At 38.9% G+C, this 22,451-nt stretch overlaps 1 protein-coding gene across 7 annotated transcripts in view; it reads left to right on the top strand.

Annotated features, from left to right (window-relative positions):
- The first annotated feature begins 1,226 nt into the window (after positions 1-1,226).
- PCGF3 (polycomb group ring finger 3) overlaps positions 1,227-22,451 on the top strand; it is a 52,670-nt gene continuing 31,445 nt past the window's right edge. For 3 of the 7 annotated variants that reach the window (XM_054283139.1, XM_054283135.1, XM_054283134.1), the window contains exons 1-2: positions 1,424-1,493; positions 7,202-7,239. The gene's annotated coding sequence lies outside the window, so the exon portion shown is untranslated. Of the gene's footprint in view, positions 1,494-7,171; positions 7,240-22,451 lie in introns of those variants that run through there. The other 4 variants (XM_054283140.1, XM_054283138.1, XM_054283137.1 and 1 more) reach the window with 4 other exon arrangements.

Raw genomic sequence — 22,451 nt, 5'->3', positions numbered from 1 at the left:
GGAAAGGAAGAAAGGAAAGAGGGAAATATGCAGGTATTTTAAAGGATCACATTCAAAATATGTGCATATTTGAGAAGGTGAAGATTGGTTTGGTGTCTTTAGTCTTTGGACAGGTGAATTTTTAAGTACTTGCCTTTGCAAGTTAAATGTTCAGCTGTTTGGTACAAACTTGAACTTGGCATGGGCTTCCCAAGCTTTGTGCATGCTCTTTGACCTATGAATTCACACCTTCAGGAAGACAGGATCTTGTCATTTTATCAGTCAGGAGTGTTTTGAGCCACGTACACTTTGATACAGTGTGTCTTGTGACCAGCACTCTTATTAAAATTTCTCCTTCCACCGAGCTCCTACTGAAGTTTCCACTCTCATCAGTTGGAAAGACACCTGTGCGCTTTTGAGGAAAACCTTTCAGCGAGTAGAGGCGGCTTGGAGCAACACACAGGCACATCCTGCCTAAAAGCCAACCACCTTTGCTGATGTCACCTTGCTGCTCACAAGTTGCATGGATTTTTCAAGGCTGGGCACACAGCCTCTACTGCTACCCCTGCTCTCTGCTGGTGTGGCCTCACCTTGAATGTTAAGTTCAGTTCCAGGCACCTCAATGTAAGAAAAGTATCAAGCCATTAATATCCAAAGGAGGGCAGTGAAGACAGCTTTGATGGGAAGCCATTCCAGCAGTGGCTGAGGTCAGTTGGTCTGTTCAGCCTGGAGGAGACTGAGGGGGCATTGGAGTTTCCAACATCCTCACCAGGGGAGACACACGGGCAGGCACTGATCTCGCCTCTGTGGTGACAGTGACAGGACCGGAGGGAATGGACTGAAGTTGTGTCAGCAGTGCTTTAGGCTAGGTATCAGGAAAAGGTTCTTCACCCAGAGGGTGGTTGGGCACTGGAACAGGTGCCCCAGGGAAGTGGTCACAGCACCAACCCTGACAGAGCTCAAGAAGCCTTTGGACAATGCTCTCAAGCACATGGTGTGATTTTGTGATTCTCAGGGGTGTCCTGTGCAAGGATGAGAGAGTTGGACTCGATGATCCTGATGGCTCCTTTCCAACCCAGCGTACTGTGCGGTTCTATGACCGGGACATGGCTCGGGCCCAGGCCTGTCGGGGGCTCCGGACCCCCTTTCGCCGGCCCCGCTGCCCGGGGGAGGGAAGGAGGGGGCGGCCGGCGCCGTGCCCGGGTGAGCGCCCCGCGCGCATGCGCCGAGAGCGCGGCGCCCCCGCTCGGCTCTGCTCGGGCCGCACTCGGCTATTTCCGCCTCTTTGTTTTAAACTCCGGGCCGAGCCCTTTAAATCCCCCGTTTTTCTTTTTAAAATTTTCTTGGGAAAGGGAAGAGGGGCCGGTGCTTCCCTTCGCCTCGCGTTTCCGACTCCTGTGCTCTCTGCCCTGCGGTGGCGCTCGGAGAAGGACGGGCCGGGGAGCGGAGGGTCGGCGGCGGCGGGGGGAGCCCCCGCTGTAGCCCCGAGCGGCGGCCGCGCCCCCCCCCGTCAGGTCAGTGCGGGGCCGGGGCGGGCGTGGGGGTCCCGGCCTTGCCCCGCCGAGGGGCTGAGGGGCAGCCGAGGGGCTCGGGGGCGGGGCGGGCCCGGCCCGGCGCCCCCCCGCCCGCCTGCGGGGTATTTGCGGTGTGGGCTGCAGGGTGAGGAGGGGGTGCGGGCCGAGCGTCTTCTCCGCCCCGACGGCTTAGGGGCCTGCGGAGGAGCGGGCTGGGGCTGGGGGGGCCGCGCTGGAACTTTCGGGGCGGGCGTGGGGTGGTCGCAGGCGGGGTGGGGGGTTTTGTGGGGTTCCTCTCCCGAAACTGTCAGGGAGTCTCCGTGGGCCAGGGGAGTGACTGTCCCTGTCCTGCCCCGTGTGCCCACCGCGGGGGAAGGAGGCTCTCGGTGCTGGGGGAAAGGCAACCCGCACACCCCCCGCCCCACCCGTTCCTGCCCGCGGGAGGAGTTGCGGTTGTGTGGAGGGGCCTGGGCAGGGAACAGAATCCCACGGCTTGGGGAGAAGGGGTCTCTTTGAGTGGAGGGGTGAAGATGGCGTTTCCAGTAAGGTGGAGATAGAGGGGACACGTCCCTTGGGTGTGCGACTTCAGCCGTGCAGGTATGTGGCTCCAGTGCTGTGTATCTATGATATGAAGTTGTGAGAAATAGGAAATGAATTGGTAATCGTAGGTAAAGTACAGGGGCTTGTTTTGCAGTCTATAGTCTGTAGTCTGTTTTACAGTCTAGAAACAAATACACATATATGCGCACACGCACACGTATATACATGTGTATGTGTTCAGTATTAAGAAATTTGGAAAGTTTTCTAAACCACTGCGTTCTAGTAACTTGTGGTGTCACATTTGGCTTTTTAAGTTGGTCAGCTCTATCCTCAGAGTGTTGGGTGTTACTTCAGTGTCCTGTGTGGAAAGTTTTGCATGTCCCAGAGTTTATAAGGTTCAAAGAGGTTTGATTATTGAGGGTTATCAAGTGCTTGGATGTTCTTTTGCTGCTTCACATATTTGCAATTTCTCCTTTTTTTCTTTCTTTCTTTTTTTTTTTTTTTTTTTTGCTTACAAAACTGTGCAGGCTTTCTGTCAGATCAGTTTAGGCTCTTCCTGCTTTCTGTATGAAATGCATGCCTCTGAGAAACCAGTTCAAGAAATTCTGGTTTATTGCCCCTACATCCTCTGGAATGTTCTGAAAATATTTTCTTTGGTGTTTTTCAAAATAACATTGTGTATTTTCTTCCAGAGTATCACAGAAGAATTAAGTCCATGAATGAAAAGCTTTGAATTAAAAAAAAAAAGTTGAGATGAGCCTTTATGTTTAAGGAGCATCCCATGTATTTGTCCTGCATTATAGATTGTTTTTGTTTATACAGAATGAACAATTAAGCATGTGGTAGCTGTGTTGTTAGGAGTCATTTTAGTTCTAGGTACTGTGCTGTTAAAAGATTATTATTAGTTATTTTGGGGTGGGATACTTGTGAAGTTTTCTATTCATTATTTTAGTGGCAGATCAGATTAGAATCTCAACTGTGGTACTCATCATGTGTCTCATAAAGGTGCTCTGAAATTCATTAAATTCTTTTGTGACAAGGGGAATAGAAACAGAAACTTTGTACACTTTCAGTAGCATTACTATTTCTTTTGAAGCTGTACTTGTAGACAGCTTATAATATGTTTAAGGGAATACAGAAGCTGTGCAGAACCCAAGATATGTGGTGGAAGCACATAGGATGCATTAGAAGAGGGTCATGCGACTTTCTACAGAAAGCTTGGAAATATAACATTTCATAAACCAGTTCTGGAGGAAAATTTATTAGATTTCTTTCTGGGCTGATGTGGCTGATTTGGTCTTGTTACTCTGCTGTCGCTGTTGGAAATCAAGACTGAACACTTGTAAATGTTACAATAAGTAGACTTAGAGTTTGTAATTATCCTAGCCTAATAGTAATGACAAGAATGGCAGAAATTAATTGCCATGGTATGAAAGATTTCTGCTACTAAGAGGCTGTAAAGTACAGCTTTTAGTCGCTGCAGCTGTCCTCGTCTTACATCTCCTGTCCACTTACATGATTTAGAGGAGGTCATCTCAAAGCTTTGTATTTGAGATACAGGTAAGTTTTCTTGTCAAGAGCCATTCTACGCTTACTTTAATAGCTTTCATTTCTTTTTTCCCATATGGCCATTCAATATAGGTAGTGTGGCCTTTTTAGCTTTTATCATGTAATGAACTCCCAGGACTGAAATAATTCTGGATAAAATTCCTGAACTCTTTGGGTGACGCCTGAGAAGAAGTTGAAGCATTTCCATTGAAACTCTTAAGGGGAGCTACTAAGCTCTGAGCTGCAGAGTGGCTGTGGACATGATGTTTTGAAAAGCATTCATGTTGATAGACTTTCACTCTACAACTACTGTTCTAAATTACAATACTGGCTTACAAGAAAGTATAAGGACATCTTGTATTTTATACAATAAATATTTTCTCTACTTCTTCCTTTGGAACTGTTGTTGTTTGGTACATGTATGTAGTAAGTCAGTAGTTACTAAGTGGGAATTTGTTTTGATAGTAGCATTTAGAGATGCAGTTGATTTAAGACTGTCAGCATTCCTGAGAGGCTATTAATCTGAACCCTGGTCTCTTTTTGTCAGTGCTACTAAAGATGTTCAGTGATTTTTAAACTCTGATTTGCTGGGTTAGGTTTGCTGTTATATTTAAAGGAAATGGGGAGGAAAACCTTCTCAGGGCAGTTTGACTGCAGTAGGTTAGAAGCCAGGCAGAAGGTGCCCATGTCTTCTAGCTTACACAAGACTTATTTGGAAGCTCTGTCTTGAAGTAGTTTTGCATTACTTACACCACCCTTCTTAAAATACAAGCTTGCTGTATTAGACTGGTATGTGAAAGTCTTGCAAGCAGTACAAGAGAAAAAAGAATCAGGTTATTCTGTGTTAAAAGCAATCTTACCCATTGTGATATGTAACACATTTTCATTGCTAACCGAAGAAACACTATAAATAGTGGTTTGTTCTATAATTGCTCTGAGGAGCCCAGAGAAAACTTGCTGCTTTTATTGAAATTCATACAGTCATAGCCTGTTTGGATTGGAAGGGATGTTAAACGTAATTTTGTTCCAACTTCTCTACTGTGGACAGGGACACCTCCCACTAGACCTAGTTCTCCGGGCAGCATCCAAATTGGCCTTGAACACCTCTAGGGATGGAGCATCCACAGCTTCTCTGGGCAACCTCTTTCAGTGCCTCACCACCCTTACAGCAAAGAGTTCCCTTGCAGTCAAAACCTCCTGTCTTTCACTCTGAAGCCATTCCACCTTGTCCTGTCAGTAAATGCTCTTGTAAAAAGTCCTTGTCTTTTCTTGTAGGCTCCCTTCAAGTACTGGAAGGCTGCTGTTAGGTCACCCTAAAGCTTTCTCTTTTCCAGGCTGAGCAACCCGTTTGCTCAGCCTTTCCTTGTAGGAGCTGCTCTAACCCTCTGATCGTCTCGATGGCCTTCTCTGGACTCGCTGCAGCAGGTCCATGTCCTTCCTGTGCTGCGAGCCCAGAGCTGGATGCAGGGTTAGGGTAGACCCGTGTGCGGTCTCACCAGAGCAGAGCAGCAGAATCCGCTCCCTGCTGGCCACCACCAGAAGCCCAAGTCCTTCTCCCCAGGGCGGCTCTGCGTCTGTTTATCTGCCAGCTTGATTGCCTCACCAAGGCTTCCAGGTCTGGATGCAGCTCTGAGCTCTTGCTCAGGAGTCCCTGACCTTGGGAACCCCCCTGTACGTCTTGATCTAGTGCTCACCCTCGCACTTACCTCAGTCACTGCTGGTGATGCTGCCTCATTGTCTGACTGAAAATTAGCTTTTCACAAGTCAGTTTTACTGAATAAGTGCATCTGTACTTAAATCAACAGAATATTAAATTGAAATGCTCAGTGTGGTGAGAACGAATTGGACTGAAAACCTTATGTGCTACTGGTAGTTTGACTGAAGTTTGTAGAGACCTGAAGTTTTGCTCTTCGGCAGTCATACCGAAGAGCCAGCATTGTAGGAACAAATAAACCAGCAGTGAGTTCTTCAATGACATTATTTCCTTTCCACGTTTGCCTTTTATCTCTTTAATCAGAAACAATACTTTAGACTTGGAACTTCACACTATATGTAGGAACTTAAGGGTCTCTTTATTCCTTTGACAAACACAACATGTACTTTCCAAAAATAGGGGGTGGTACAGATCATTAAAAGTAGGGGGAATGACAAACTCTGGTGGGCTCAAGTTACTTGTTCTTTGTGCCAGAAAATGAGTGTTCTCACAGTTATGACTGCCTCTTTCAAATCACAATTTTAAGTTGATGGAGCCAGTGGGGAAATTGTTGAGGAGGTGGGGGTGAGAACTGGAGTAAATCAAGCTATGTATGGTAGCATTATGATAGTGCAGGGATTGTAAGGAAGAAATATGCAAGAGTGATAATCAGGGTTTTTTGTAGTTTTGTTGCCAATAGAAGAACTTAAACTAGCTCTGACACTGTTTTTCATCTTTGCAAAGTGGTATGGAGAAGACTTACTCTCCCTGCAGATGTCTATATCGGATGATCTTAAGAGATAACTATTTTGTATTCTGAATTTTTAACTGACAGTAACTTAGAACTTTGTCTACATTAAAAAGGTTTGTGTTCTGGCAGCAGTAAGGATCCTCCTTGTTTGATACTGAGACTGTCCTTATTGCTGGAAACTGTTGATTTATGAATAGCATTAAGTTAATTTTGATTTAAGACAGAAAGCATTCTGTGTATGTTTGGTGTCAATGAGAAAATGCTGTGCAGTAATTAGGAGAGGAAAAGTTAATTTTTTAGGTTCATGGAATGAGTTTGTTATTTGCCAACTTGCAAATCACTGTTTTGTCAAGATTTTCCCTTATGAACTTTTTTTTCTCTCTACATAACGAGACAGCGTGCAATGCCTTCTCTAGTTGATTATTATCCAGTAACATCACAATTATTATATATAATGCAATTTTTGTTTGAATTATGATTATATTATACCAGTACAGGTCATCTTTGTTATTCTTTTACAATATGCATGTAAACATTACAGTTTTTGTAATCATGAATGTCATTTTTTCATGCGAATGTGTCCGTGCAGTGTTTGATGAATTTTCAGGGTATGTGTTATGCTGTATAATTTTTTCTGGTTTGTCACTTGAAAGAAGAAGCTGAAAGATACAGTACAGCTGGCTAAGTTAGAAATTTTTTATTTATGAATAATTGTATGTGACACTTACTGTTGTATTTGGACTATTGAGTATCGAGACTGGCATAATAAAGGCCTTGGATCAGTTGATTACTTAATTAAAGGACATTGCCAAATTTATTTTAACTGACTAGACAAATGTTTTTACAATAAAAAATTATTTGTTTTACTGTGCAATGGCAATCAGTAGAAGAGATCTGAGGAACAGGATTTTTTTTTGTTTTGTTTTGTTTTTCAACATCTTATCCATACAAAGTACCATCTTTTGTTCCTTCAGAGTGACTTTTCCCAAAATTTGTTGGAACATGGAGACATTTGGAAACTTAAGCTTTGTCTTGGCACTATCATCAAGGTGGTGTGGGATCCTAACTCCTGCATTTCAAATGATTGTATTTCCTACCTTTTTGTTGTGATAATAACTGGATTTTCTTTTATTTACTTTTTTCCCCCTAATATATAAATTAATTTCTGGACACAAGGACTCAGATATTGATATCAGGATTCAAAATAGGAAGAGGTAAGGAAATTTTTTATGTGCTTTGTAAGTACCTAATCATGCGTGCTGCTGAAAGTGTATATATGCCCCTGTTCCTACATCCAAGTATTTACATTTTAGAATGTAACTTCTGTTAAATCTATATCTGTTAAAGATACTTCTAATAGTATTTCATCACTTTGAGAAAGTGCAATCACACTGTATTCAAACCCATCTTCCTAATGCTTGGAAAGATTTTCTTTCCATCTTGGAGTTAGTCCTTTCCTCTGAGGTCTGAACCCCACACCAGTGTACAGTGTTTGCCTGATTGCTTCTGACTGTACTCAGGGGAGCCCCTAAGTACATGGGCTGTTTACTGTCTGTTTTTGAAGCTTTACCAAACCTTTTTTAGGAAAAAGCAAGCATAACTTGTTAAATGCTCGCTTAAAATGTCTTACCCCTATGTGCAAATTGTTCTTACCACGTGCAAAAGACTACACTTGTGGAAAAGTTCCATGGTGCGGAAAGTGTAGTAAAAATTACACTCTTGTGTGAAATCCGTGGCCTTAGAGAAAAATGTTTACCTTTTTTAGTAACATTTGCATGGATTTATTTAATTTGTTGAATGAAGTAAGTAATTAAACTATGTTTTCCTGTAGCACTTGCCTTAAACTAATTGCTAAGTAGACTTCCATCTTAAATCAATTTATGCTTTAAGTTCATGCTTTTTTTCTTGAGATGCCATAAGATGATGATTACTTCACAGATATTTAGTTTGAATATTGGTAAAATAAAGTTCTCTGATTTATGCTTGTTCTCAGATAAATTGCAGATGGACAGTATTTTTCTATTTTCCTTTGAAAAATCCACATAGGCCTTTTCTGTGACTGAAACTACTGCTTTTTCATATCATGTATTCTTGTTAATAGTAGTGTTAGACTTGGTAGTACCAGAGTAAGTAATTTATTTTCATATCACTTTATTAATTTTCTGTTTCTAGTCTTGTACTTCTCTGTCTAGATTGGCTAGAATGAAGTAAAATCCCTCCCAAGATCTAGCTATTTTGCAACAATTTCAGAAGACTTGTATTTATATTGGTAAAATACTTCATTTGTCATTTTTTGACCATTGGCCATAGGAAAAGTAGCCTAGTATTGTAAATGGCACCACACCACTCCAGGTGGAGCAGTTTTCTTCTCTTCACTTTCTTGCTTGTGAGATTCTTTCAAGTTTTTTAAAAAGTCACCAGAACTGATCTATGTGGTATTAAGTGAATCTTGGCACTTCAAGGTTTCGTTTTACTGTCTTAGAAATACATAGGTGTAAAAAGTACTGTTTCAGTTGCAGTAACTTTTAATGTAACATTTTAGGGATAACCATAGATAGTGCCACTGGAAATTGTTTATCTAAATATGTTTTCTCTAATCTGTAGCAGTTATTCAAATTATGTAAAGTTATTTTATCCAGACAACAATAGCTCTTGAGTTGTGTGGTTATGATTTTATCACTAAAAATGGCTTGAATTTGGACAAAGTTTTGCAGAAACAGGGAGGATAATATTTTGGTTTGGTTTTTTTTTTTTTTGGACAAAGATGTATTTTACCCTGGCCTTTTTTCTAATTTACTGAATTTATCAATGCTATGGGTTGAAAATAACTGTAGGAGTAATTATTTATATAAGGTATTCTATGATCAAATATGTAAATCGATTATGGTCTTCTTTTGCTGCTTCCCTTAGGAAAGAGAAGGTACATCCTGTCCCAATTCTTCAGTTCCACTCTCCATCACTCCACCAAGTGGGTCAAATTACTTTCATAGTGGAACTTGATGTGCATTTCCAAAGCCAGTGCTCTGTCAGAGCATTTGTTCTCCAGTCACAAGCATCAGTTGCCAATGAATTGAATTTCTGGAGATGTTTGGAAAGTGTCTTAAGGGTTTTGTTTTTCCCTTAATCTTTAGTATGGGAAATCCAGGGTATAAGTAAATGCAAAAAGTTTCTTGAGTCCTCTTCTGTAGCTTCCATTATTAGGCCTGATGATACCATAGGTATATTCACTGTAAGAGTGAAGAGAAGGGAAAAATGAGCTGCTTTTGCTTCTCCCCCAGATTCCTTAGCCATTTATGGTTTCCCATAAGTAACCTTTTTTTCGACTTACTCATCCATTATCGCCATCTGCAGAGTTTGACAATTTTAGCATTCAAATGGAAAAAAACCTCCAAATTCAGCTCTCTTCTCCTGACTTTAATTCAAAACCAAAGGAATGATTTTTAAAAATTTTTCCTCTGAAATTACATCTTTCTAGTATGAAGAGACCTATACATGGTAAATCCTGAGAAAAGAAAGTCTTTGAGATGCCCAGCATTTGCTTTGTGAAGATCGCTGGAGACACGGTCCTTTCTGAGCTTGTCAGCCAAACTTTTACTGGTGCATGCTTGTTGTGATGGATGTTGTGTTCTGAAGAATGGAGGGAGACAAGTGTCAGTGTGGGTGTCATCTATTAAAAAACTATTACATTTTTAATAAAATTAGTAAGTTATTTTGGTTGTCTCTTATGGCATAGTTCAGTCACCAAAAGCAGGTCTTCGTGAATTGCAGAGGACTAAATTCAAGCCTACAGATACTACTAGTAGGCTGCAGTAGTTAATAACTTGCAGTGGAAGATTTTATTTTCTTTTTACTGCATGTCATACATCCATCTAGCATTTGAAATTTAGGGGTGTAGGAAAGAGATTTGGCTTTAAGAAATTCCTGAGGGTAGTTCAAAAGTATATCTAGAATGCAATTATTAAGATAAGTAGCAGAGATGATGTTTATTTATTTACTTATTCCTTGCATGGACTGTCAGGGTCTGTTTACGCTGAGCCTTTTCAGAGAATAGTTTATTTCTATAGTTTTTCAACAGTTTGTATCAATGGACAGCTGAAAAGTTTTGGGTGGTAATGACTATCTGTTTGAATGGTAATTGTCAATTCTGTAAGTTCAGTGATGTTTCTAATGATGGATAGCTTTTTTATACAGACTAAGCTAAAGAAAATTATAAAAAGCTGTAGCTCATCAATGACTTGCCAGTGCTTTCTTTGTATTTTGCTGCTTTCTGATATTAAACTGTGGGTTATAAAAGTTTTCAGTATATCAGAAAATCATTATGACCATCTGAAATGCTGTCATGACTCTTCACAGAAAAAAAACATGTCCATTTTAGTAATTATTTTAGTCATTATTTGTCTGCTTTCGTACTAGTTTTCCACATAGGTGTTTTTACTTCATTTCACCTGTCTGTTAGCGCTGTCTTTTTTACTTGAAATCGGCAAGAGGTAACTGGTTATTCGGTTTCTTTTTGGACATCTTTATTTTCACTAACAATTTCCCATTATCTATAAAAGTTGACATCAATGTCTTGTTATAAAGGATTCTGAGAGTTTTGTGCAAAGATCTAAATGCAGAACATGTCTTCAACTCTTTTCTCGATTAAAACTAAACTATTCCAGAAATTGTAGAGTACCATTACCAGGACTGGATAAGGAAGAACAACCTAACTTTTGCGCTGCTCAAGTATTATTTTCTATATTTCTGACTCCAGAGAGACAGCCTTCTGTCTGGCCAAATGACAAAAGGCAAGACTGGAAAGGGAAACTTGTACTACCTGGATTATGTGGATCTTTTGTTAATGTTGCAGCAGGTGCTGAGGTTTAAGAGAAACTGGTAACTAACTGCTTACCTTCTCTGGGATTCAGTTAACCAGCTGGTATTTGGCAATTTAGCAAGTGTTTCCTTGGCTACTGTTTCCTGATTAAACTACAACTCTTAATGAACTAGGGGAAGGAAGTACAGACTATCATTTTGGCAGATCTTAATAATGTATGCTGTTAAACAGCACTTGAGAGTTAACGTCAGGCAGGTTGGTGGATGTACCTCTTCTTTCACCTGCCTATTTCCCTGAAGTTTCTCCTTGCTCTTCTGCTATATGAAGCCTGTATTGCCATAAAGTTGCCTTCATCATTAATTTGTGGTAGTATCTGTTAAAATAAGCCCCTGATCAATAAGAAGGTTTTGCTTCCAGGTGGTCATCTCCAGCAAGGGGAGTGGGCAGTTCCAATCAGCAGTTTCTAAAACTGCAGAAGTGAATGTGTCTAGGCTCTTGCACAAGTGAAACGAGCCTTGGGTGAGATTTCGTTGCCTTAATAATTCAGACCTTTCAGCTCCTGCATACTGCCAAGCAAATTTTCTCAATTTTAAATAAACCAGCAAATGTCACATCATGGCAGTGATTAGATCACTGCAAAGAATTCCGATGTAAGTGCTGAAGTCTCTAATGGTGTTATGGTTCACTGTGGGCAATGTTCTTCATTGACATTGACGGACAAAATAGTGATGGTGTAATGGTGTCACTCTGCTTTTTGGTCAGAGTTTGAGGAAGTATCTGTTAATGACTTGATGCAATGTTTGGAATGATTGATATTTTATATTTACTATCAGGTTTCTTGAACTGTGACACATTATTTGGTTATGCAATGAAAAAAATTGTTACAGTAAAACTTTGGAAGTATTTTCTTTCTGCATTGTCTACAGTGAAATATAAAAACAAACCCAAAATCTACAAACCACTGAACAAACTGAAACAAAACCATCAAAAAACCTCAAACCAATACCCAGCAAAACAGAAAAAGTTTTGATAACTGTAGATATTTTTTTCTGTGAAGTATCATTTCATTGTGGAAGATAATGCATGTTTTCATAATGCTAGACATTTTACTTCTTCCCTTTGTTCCTACATGCATGCAAAACACCAGATCTAATGCTGACAAAGAAATCAAAATAGAATGTGAGTGCTTTAAAGGTATCATTCTTTCTACAAGTGTAAGTTTTCAAATGTTGTTGTCCTGCTGAGAATATTTTGAAATGGGAAGTGGAGTAATTCTTATTGCTGAAATCATTCCGACTTGGAAGTGTAGTAGTTGTTTTACATGAGCACACATAGCAATGTAAAGAAATTTCAGAGATGCCTGGCTCATGTCTCTGTAATTATTTCATTAAGCCTGCCACAAGCATGAGCGGAATCTTTCCTTCACATAATGGGACCAGTCCTGAGTACAAACATAGTAAGAAAAATTCAGAATACGTGAAATGTGAGAGACATGGCTGATGAAATCTAGTTATGAATGTCTTTTGTGTTTTGGTAGAAGATACTATGCGCTGTCTGAATGGATACAGCATCTAATTGCTGAAAAAATGTAAATAAAGGTTAAAAAAACGCTCTTAGGACAGCTGGGTTAGTAGTTTAGAGCTGCATTTATGTTCCCATTTTGATTTTAATATGGTAAAAGTGTTATGTTCAAAATAAGCTCAGATCTTAAAAGCTAGAGTTTTACTGTATTGGAAGGATGGTTTCGTGCTTATTGGATGAGTCTAGAGGTTTTTGTGCCCTGTCTTAGTCCTCCTTTGTTGAAACTGTTGTTTTTCACTTTCCTTTTTACTACCTGTCAATGTGCCCATTTCTTTCCTAATTCCTCTTAGATATTCCTTCTACTATAAGCCTACATGTTTTTGTCACTCTGTTTTGGTAGCCTTCCCTTTAGTCTGTTTATATTGAGGGCTGTTACTTTTCAGTTTGCATTGGTACAAAGGGAGAAAAGGAGAATTCTGCTAAGTTTGATTTGCCCAGGTTACTGTTTTCTCCCTGCCTTTGTAGGGCTGACAAGTGCTTATTCATTGCCCTTGATTCTGCAGAGGACAGATGGGCCTAAGGGGTTTTTGTGCAGCTGAGGAATAGTGTCTCACATTTTTTGGACAGTTCTGCTGCTCAGTTTCAGGCTGATGGAAATGGCTTTGGACCTTCACTGCTGGCTATCTGCTGTCTTTCAAGGGAAGTTCATCACATGCCATGAGTGGTACCTGAAAAAGACTTAACCATGAAAAACATACGTGCAGTGTGAGGCCTGTGGGGTTGATACTGAAGAGGGGTCTGCTAGAATAGGAGGAGTGGATGTTTCTTCATGACACATGCAATCTCAATAATAAGTGATGATTTTTTCCTGGTGTATTATTTTGCTTGCAGTGACTGACAAGTGTGGCTTTATCCCAACTGTTAATGGATTAATGTATAATTGAAATTATTTGTATGTCTCCTTGTTAAAAAAGGGAAGCTTTTAATACTGTATTCTAGCATATATTTAACAAGGAGAAATCTTCCAGTCTTTTTAAATAACTCATAAAAACCTCTTGTGGTTTAACTCCAGCCAGCAGCCAAGTAGATGCCTGTATTATCAGCACTTTTCAGCACATATCCAAGACATGGCCCCATACTAGCCACTCTAAAGAGAATTAGCTCTGCCCTATTCAAAACCAGCAGATTCCACCCCTTATTCCATGTTGTTTACATCATGCTCAGGTCCCACACTATTCCGTACAAGCTCATTAACCACCATTCCCCTTCCCTCTCTTTGATAAAATACCCAGATGTCATTCCCATAGTCTGTGGACCACCCCTTCAAAATGTCCATAATATATCCTTTGATTTTGTGTAGTCCATGACTTTGGGCTCCATCTGTTGTGGTAGTCGCTGAAGACAGGAGAGGAGGTGTGTTATGTGCAATTAATTTAGTCCAATTACTGGGGACCAAAGCCAACTCAGATTGTGTCACTGCTGTGCTTGGACTTCTGGAAGGCTTCTCCTCCATTGGTTTGAGTAGTTCTTGTTATATTTACTTCTGCAACATGCAATTCAGATAATGGATTGTAACAATTTAATGATACATTCATCATAATCTTCACGCCTGATCCTTTTGGGCTTATAGGGTGTAATATTGCAGTGAAATCCTCTTTTTGTCCCCAGCCTTGCTGCAAGGGGTTTCCTGTTAAGGATCCACTGTTAGCGGAGTCCACATTGTAGGCCTTCCTGGGGCAGCAGGGACACAGCCTGCCTTACCATGGTCTTCAGCACAGGCTGCAAGGGACTCTCTGCTTCCCCTACTCCAGTGTGGGGCCCCACTAATGGGTAACATTGTCCAGCGTGTGTCCTTGCCATGGGTTGCAGTTGTCCATAAACTGATCCAGTGAGGGCCCCCTGTGGAGACGCAGGTCCTGCCAACAAACCTGCTTCAGCATGGGTTTCTTACAAGGTCACAGCCTTGTTAAGTTATCTGCCTGCTCTAGCAGGGAATTCTATGTGGGCTGCATGGATCACTCCTCCACCATGGAGAACACATCCCAGTCTCTTCAGCTCATCTTCAGACCAAAGTTGAACCTGTCAGCGCAGTGGCACTATGCTGGCCATCTGCCAGTCCAGGTACATCAATGTGGTGTTACCAAGGTGTTCCAAGGCATAACTCAGGAAGGTGAGAAGCAGTGCAGCAGTACAGAAAGCAGTGAAAGCAAAAAGCAAGCACTAGGCTCTTAATACATGCCAGGAAAGCAAGCCCCCAGGCAAGCACGGGAGGCTGCTGTTTATCTGCTGAACAGTACTAACAGCTATTCAGTCTAATACATCCCAATAGAATCTGTCGTTATCTTGAAGCCTTTGTGATGGTTTAAGGGTGTACTCTAAAAAAACTCATGGATTTAGGTAATGACAGTTTAACAGGGAAAGCAAAAGCTGTATGCAGAAGCAGAGGAAACAAGAAAACAAATTCACTACTACCCATGGGCAATTGTTCAGCCAATCTCCAGGAACAGGGCCCCATCACTTTTAACTGTCACTTGAGAAGACAAATACCATCATGCCGAATGTTTTCCATATTCCTCTTTCTACCCCCACTTAATACACTAAGCATTTTAACAATTACATTTGAGAGAGGAAAAAAGATGGAAAATATTTTCAAAAACCAGAGTTTTAAGACTTCTCGTGAAGAATTGAGGGAATTAAATGCTAAAAAAAATGGAGGACTGAACAGCTGTGGATGGAAAGAAAAATAGCTTTTGTGCTCTATTGGTTAAACTCCTGCTGTAGTATTTAATATAAAGTAAATAATGAAAACAATTTGTTTCTTTCTCATTGCCAGATACGAGGATTGTGTCTGGGGTAAGAAAGCTGCTGCAGCAAGAGTTCAAAGGAGACTTTAAGTTTGTTGTATCATTGCTGCAGTTTATATCAGAAAGAGCAGAATGTCAGAATAATGGGAGAAGCATATGAACAGAGTGCATCTTAGAGTCCTCCCAGGCTTTCAGGAACAAAAGAACAATTTTGCAAGGCTTCTTTATTATTTGAATTATATGGTAGATGCATAGCTAATTTTATGTAATTTACTGTCTGTACATTTGAACCCACAAAGACTCCAGAATACCTGCTAACCACTTGCAGGTTATGGAGCAATTCTAGCAATGTTTTTTTGTTATCTGTTGTAGCAGCACAGATGCAATTATTCGGCAGACCAATGAAGTTGAAAGCCTTAGTCACTTAATTTTTTAAACCAAAGGATATGTAGTTTCTCAGGGCCTTTCAAATCTTTGGATTATTTAACCATCAAGTGCTACTGTCTGGGCTTAATCTACATGGGAATGTGAAAAAGTGATTGTTGGTAAAATGTGTCTTCAGTTGAATTGTAGTACCCTCCTGCTTCTTACCAGCTGGTAGCTTCTGGCCTGTCACTACGTATTTCTGTTTTAACGTCTCTTATTGGTCTGCCAGTGTACCTGGACCAATAAGTGGAGTCAGGTGACTGAAAACCAGAATATTTAAGGACCTTTTAATAGATAGCAAGAGGAGTTGTCTTAGGACAAGTACATGAAGAGTCTTCCTCTCTATTTCAGAACTAATTGGTAGACCAAATTGTTGTTTCTGATAGAGATCTGTGATGAAAGATTAAAAATCCTAGTGCTCAGTTTATCATACAGTTACTTACTAGGAATACATGTTTTTCTTGTATTTGTTAATAAGTGGTTGATTTCTGGGTTTATACATTTAATTTCTTATATAACTAGACATTTTTATTGTATAATTAGGATTTTTTAACAGTGGAAGTTAAAACATACATGTGTAAGTAGAGGAAGGCAAAGATCACCAAACCTTAAAGATTTTGAGGAGCTGATGGCACAGATCCAGGAGGCTTCTTGCTTCTAGGGGGTAAACCTTTCAAGCCCTGGTTTTCTTGTCTGGATGGAGTCAGAGCAATCAGTTCAAATGTACACCATCAGATTCAAATGACAGCTGAAAGTAATTTGTTATTTTGAGTTGTCCATCTGTTCTGCAGAGGTCTTCATAATGAATGTAACAGTCTGTTTCAGCTGTGGTTAAGACCTTAAATTACTTCTCTGAAGTGCATGGATATTAAACATTCAAAAAGTGATGTGAAATCAGGTAGTAAAATCTCACTGAAGATTTTTTTCTTCATGATATTCAGGACTGTTTTTGATCTCAGTTTTAATTACTGGAAGTCAAGGATCTCTTGGTCTGTGTGAAACAAAGTGCTTTTTTAATGACTTGTAGTTTACATCTCTAAATTCTCAGCATGTAATATGCTGGAATATGTTCTTCCAGTGTATGACAAATGTCTCCATAACATTTTGTCAAGACTTGATCTGGGATAGCACTCAAGAGTAGTCTTTTCTTCAAAAGCCAGGAGGCCTTTAGCAATGATTTTGATTTCTGATAATGAGCCAAATTTTATTTAGAGAAGGTCATAATGGTGTTCATTACAGAAAATCACTTCTCAGTAAAGCTTTGCTTTTATAATATTTTAAAACTTTGGGAACTTTGGCACTCTTAAGACTGCTTCCCAGTTTTATCCATGCTTGTAAATGGATGTTGATTGGAAATGACCTCAGCACTTAAAAGGAAATAGCAGAATGTAAAGAGTAATTTGAATGTAATTAAATCTGTGTTTCTTTGTCAGAAGTTGGAAAATGTTTAGTTCGATAAAATCTTGCCAGACAGATGTTTTTATTCAAGCTATCTTGCAGAGAATTTTATCTGTTGTTGAGCAAATATTTTTCTCTGTCCTTGTATTTGTTACTTTGTTCTTAGGGCTGTGTCAAGACCTTGTCGTGAGCATCTCGTGGTCTGAACAATTAAGCATGTTTTAATTGGAAGAAGGGTCTGGAAAGGACCTAAATTAAAGAGTTTTGAAGAAAGTGGTTTCACAGACTGAGGAGCCAAGGCAGTGGTGTTTTGCTGCCAAAAAAAATTCAGTTTTCACCATGCAGTGTATCCTCTTTGCTTGAGCATTCTCAAGTTCTCCATTAACCTTCCTGTTAATAAGTGAATTTAGCCGTCCTCAGAAGACCGTCCATAGATTTGAGTCATTCCCAAAGCATCTCTAAGCTTTGAAACAGCACTACCTGTCTTGAAGATACTGTCTTAATGTGACTCTCTTAGGAGGTGCTTTGACTGTATAGTGGTGAAAATCTAAAGTCAGCTAATCAAGACAAGCTAGATGTCAGTTAAGAAAACATGTTTTCTAATGTAAAGTGACACAAAATTCTTGCATGGAATTTTATGGACAATGTAATTTATAAAAGCTTTTCTAAGTAAAGGTTTAATCAATGCAATTTTATTTAAATGTATACCTTACTAGTCTGTATAGGACTTTGTGTACGTACAGGTATTGTACAATAAACCACAAATACAGTAGTAAGTCCATTTGATTTTTAAAAAATCCACCAAAATAAAAGCAAAGAATAATTGTGGTATTTTAGAACTTTGAGACTATTAAATCACTATTTCTAGTTGGATTATATTACAAATGCTTAAGATTCTCTTAGGTTTTCTATTACCAAATGAAACATTTGCTTTGAGGCAGTGTTTCCTCATTTTCCTGTTTATGTTGCAGCTGCCTAAATCTTAACAGAATGAAATGGAAATGGCTTACATTACCAAAACATGATTTCATATAGATGTATAAATACATTACTTGCCTTAGATACGTTACTTGCTGTTAGTGAAAGCAACTCTGTCAAAATGGTTTCTGTTGAGGGCAAGGTAGTGACTAGGCTGAAACACAAAGTGTTGGCACGTGACAGTCAAATGAGTTTTAAAAACCATGCCCTCCCTATTAACAGATGAGTACAAAAGTTGTGAAGAATAATTCTTTATCCTATGACTCTTTATAGTCTGACATTATAGTTAAGTATGCATCCCTGATTTCTGTGATACTGAGTACAAGCGCAGCCAAAACAAGTACAAGACACCAAGTTTTAAAGGTATTTTGTTGTTTTCAAAACCTTTTTGTCTTGCCCTTTCTTTCTCTCTGGTTTTGTGCTGCTGACTCCTGCTCTGCCCACTGCATTACTTGTCTCAGAGGCTAAAAGGAGTGAATGAATCAGAAGGCTGGAGCTGAAAATGAAAGAATCACATTTCCCTTAGCAGCTGGCACTGCAGGTACAACAAAACTTAAAAATTTTTGTGCTGATGCAGTGGAGCCACCTCATATGCTCTCAGTTTGAGTCTCCAGATACACTGCTGCTCATTGCAGATCTTCTGCCCAGACACTTTTCCTCCCAAAATACAGAAATTCAGTACTAGGTCAAAAGCTTGTAAATCTGATCCCAGTAATTAGGGTCTCTTACTAATGCAGTTCAGTATCTTGCTTCTGAAATTTGGCTGGCTAGCCAGTTGCCTTCATCCTGCCTGATGAAGGAAATGTTGATGTGGAAAAAGCATGTTTAAATTATAGGAATTCACAATAATAAATATCCCTGTATTTTTCTGGTAGTATGCTTACTGCCATTTTAAATGTCATTCAAGAAAACCTTGAAGAATATAATCACCTTTTTATCCCCTTTATTGAGGTTTACAGTCTAGCTTTATGATGATATTAATACATAAGACAAATACAATTTAGGAATACTGACTGTGGCATGCTGTTTTTGAGATGACTTCTTGGAGACAAAATAGTGAACCACTATATAAACAAACAATACTCCAAACCCTAGTATCCTAATACACTTCAGTAAAATAATAGGAAAGAAATATTAGCCCATCTGAAAGTACTCTGAGAATTGGATTTATCTTGTGTTTTTTACATTTTTGGCTAGCTGTAGGAATACATGGTCTTTATAATTAATGTTTCCTTCTCTAGGATGAATGTTTTCTCCAGTAATTAGCCCCCCCCCCCCCCCCCCCGCCTTTTTTAAAATCCTTTTTCTTTTGTAACAGCAGCAGTCTTTGAATTAGTTTCAATAAATTTTGAATATTGATTTTAAGATATCATTTTACAGTGAAATCTGTATTGTGACTTACAAGCTCAAGTAAAAGTACTGCAACTGCACTTACTGTAACTTTTTAAGTTAATACTGATACTGAAAGAAAACTGGAAGAACAGATACAAAATTCTCTTATAATGTATTACTTCATGTTCATTATCATGCTTAATTTCTGATAGGAATGCCTGCCATCTGTTGCCACTTGAAAAGCTTCCTATTGATGGATTATGGGAATGTGATCTCTTCCATAATAGCACTTCCAGTGTCTTGGGTGGATGTAATACATATATTTCCCTTGTCTGACTCTAAGAAATTCTGAGGCAGTGGAAAAAGTGGAGGAGGAAGGATATGGGGAATAATGCACTGGGGCTGACAGTAGTGATGGTAGGTGGGAAGCAATCAAGTAAGTAGGCCAGGATGTTGCATTTAGTGTGTATGTATGTACATGTTCCTTACTTCAGAAATCTGCCATTCTCTCTTATTTTTCACTCTCACTGCTCTTCTTCCTAAACAGAACCTTTCAAAATGCCAGCTCTGATTTAGTATTGGTGCTTTATGCATATTAATATAAGACAATTTTTAATCATCATTGCTTGACACAAGGAAAACCTTAATCTTTAATTGCTTTGCACTGTGTTTGCTTTTGCCTTTAGAGCTGAAGGCAGCTAATGCCAAAATCTGTCTCCAACTTCCTGTAGAGAGGCAGGGTGCTTGTTTCTCTGCTCTGTTGAATTCCCATTTGTACATTCTAAATGCAGTTTCATTTTATTTCCTCATTATGTAGTCCTGCAGCAAAACTCTGTAGTGGGCTTCTGTAATAAAGATTTGGAGAAGTTACAGGTTGTCTTTATGGAAGGGGTTAAATAATGGTTGTGCTGCAAGTCAGAGTTGAGAGTATGACATCATTTGCATTTGTTTTTCTGCAGCTGGCATACTGAGAAGAAAAAAACACTTTTATTGTTATTTTCCTGTGTTTGCTGTGACCTTGCTGTATCAGAGGCACTGTCTTAGAGAAACTATAAAGCCAGAAACTCTTGTCTGGATCATTTAGTTAACTTCACTCTCCCCCTGTCTTTAAGTAAACAAACAAGGTGCCTTATTACATTTCTACATTATATGAAGTATAGAAGTATTACAGATATTTGGGAACATTTTTCTAAAGCCCACATAAATATAGCTCTTAGATAGTTTGCGCATGTAGTTTCTTTCCAATGTATATTTAATTTAAAAAACTGTTTCAGTTTTCTACTTATCTTGTAAGTAACAGTCACATAGCTCTCTCAGATCAGGATGTGATAGGTGAATATAGGAAAGACAGAGATTTTTTTTACTCACAGAGTGTTCTGATACTTGGTCCAGTTTCATGTCATTATTCCTTAATGTGTTCATCTAGAATTAAACATTATTTCAAAAGATGTTTTACTTAGTGGCTTGCAACATTGCATTTAAGGCAGACTGTAACTATTTAAGTTGGCCCATGATACATTCTGGATTAGTCTCTGATTATGGCTGCAGTAAATATTATCAATGTTTGAAGCCTGTGCTTTCACATGTTTGGATGGAAGGTACTGTCCATCTGTCCATGCTCAGTTTTTAAACTGTTAAGTCTTGGCATCTGTGACTTCAAATCTACAATGAGTCTAATGAAACTCAATATTTGTTGAAAATAAAATATGAATCATAGTGCAGGGATTATGTCTTTCTTCTTTGGAGTTTTATGTTATTGGTAGGTGAAGATGTAGATGTATTTTTAAAGTAAACACCATGTATAATAATACTCTAGTGTTGCCATTTTTCTGACAAATAGGTATTTGTTGTCTTTGGTTGATTTTATTACAGGAATAATGGTTACTTACTTGATTTTCAGTGTATCTTCCTTAATTTAGTGCTTTATAAGCATCTGTTGTCAGTTGAAATTTTAAACAACTCTTACTTTGTTGATTTTGGTATTTGTTTATCTCTTTAGCTGCAAACACATTGATGGATCAGTTTTGCAACCATTTTTTAGCTAAATTTACCAGCTTCCTTCCTTTCCTTCACAGTTCAGGATTCTAATGCAGTAAATTAATTTTAATAAAAACTCCAAATCTAAGCAATGTATAAGAGAAAATACTGACATAAAACCTTATATTAAAATGTCATTGTATTCAACCGTGGTATTAAACACATGTCTAGTGAATGAGATTTTTAAGATATTTGGCAAACCGAGATTGAATAGCTCTTGTTGTTTGTGGTGATCACTTTGTGTGTGTGAAATTATTTTTAATATGTTTAACATTTTAATAGTATTTATGTCTCACAAATTTTCTAAGGAAGTTAATTCCTGTGACAGCTGGGAGGGGGTGGTGTTTTATGTTCATCATTTCATTCTTCAGATTGAAATGACAGAAGATGTTACCAAAATTTGTGTGAAGGGGTGTGGGACCAAATTTTGAGTTACTTAGTCACTTAGACTTCAACTTCATTGCTATTTCTCCTGTCTTAAATAAAATCCTTCTTTTCTTCATTGTGCCTTTCACTAATGACATGTAAGACAGAAATTTTTAACATCTTTGCTGTTTTGACAATTTTACTGACAATTTACCTGTTTCATTTTCTCTGGACACGTGTTTGGTGGAGAAGTACCAGATAGATCAGCCTCTCATTGTACCATAAAAGAAAATATGTGATGTGAATAAAGAGTAGATGGATAGATTTAATGCTTCTGTGTCCTGATTGTTGCTTCTACTTTATCTCAAACATTTGTGTCAGACCTTTAATATCATTTATTATCAGTACTGTCTTTTCATTTACATTGAAATTAATGAACTGTGTGTAAAAGTGAGTGGTTTTGCTTTGGGGTGAACTTTTCTTAAGCCTCCTCAATGCAACAATTAGTAACATTGTGAATATATCTTGAGTAGTTTCTCTTTAGCCAGTTAGTCAAGTCTTTTCGAAAAAAGAGCCAGGTTCTCTTGAGTGTAATAGGTGAAAGAAATAAGTACTACATGGTCGCTTTCAAGGATGTTTTCATGAAAGTGGTGTAATCACGCCACTTCTTTGTTTTTGTGGTGTTATCACACCACTTCTTTCTTTTTTGATGACTTCTTGTATTATCTGATAGCTGATGTCATTAATC

This window comes from Melozone crissalis, unplaced genomic scaffold (assembly GCF_028551555.1).
Source record: "Melozone crissalis strain CALT ecotype California unplaced genomic scaffold, PUWL_Pcris_2 ptg000005l_1, whole genome shotgun sequence".
In the NCBI taxonomy this organism is placed as follows: Eukaryota; Metazoa; Chordata; class Aves; order Passeriformes; family Passerellidae; genus Melozone; species Melozone crissalis.
The sequence above is the reverse complement of the archived record's forward strand: the minus strand, read 5'-3'. Positions and strand labels throughout refer to the sequence as shown.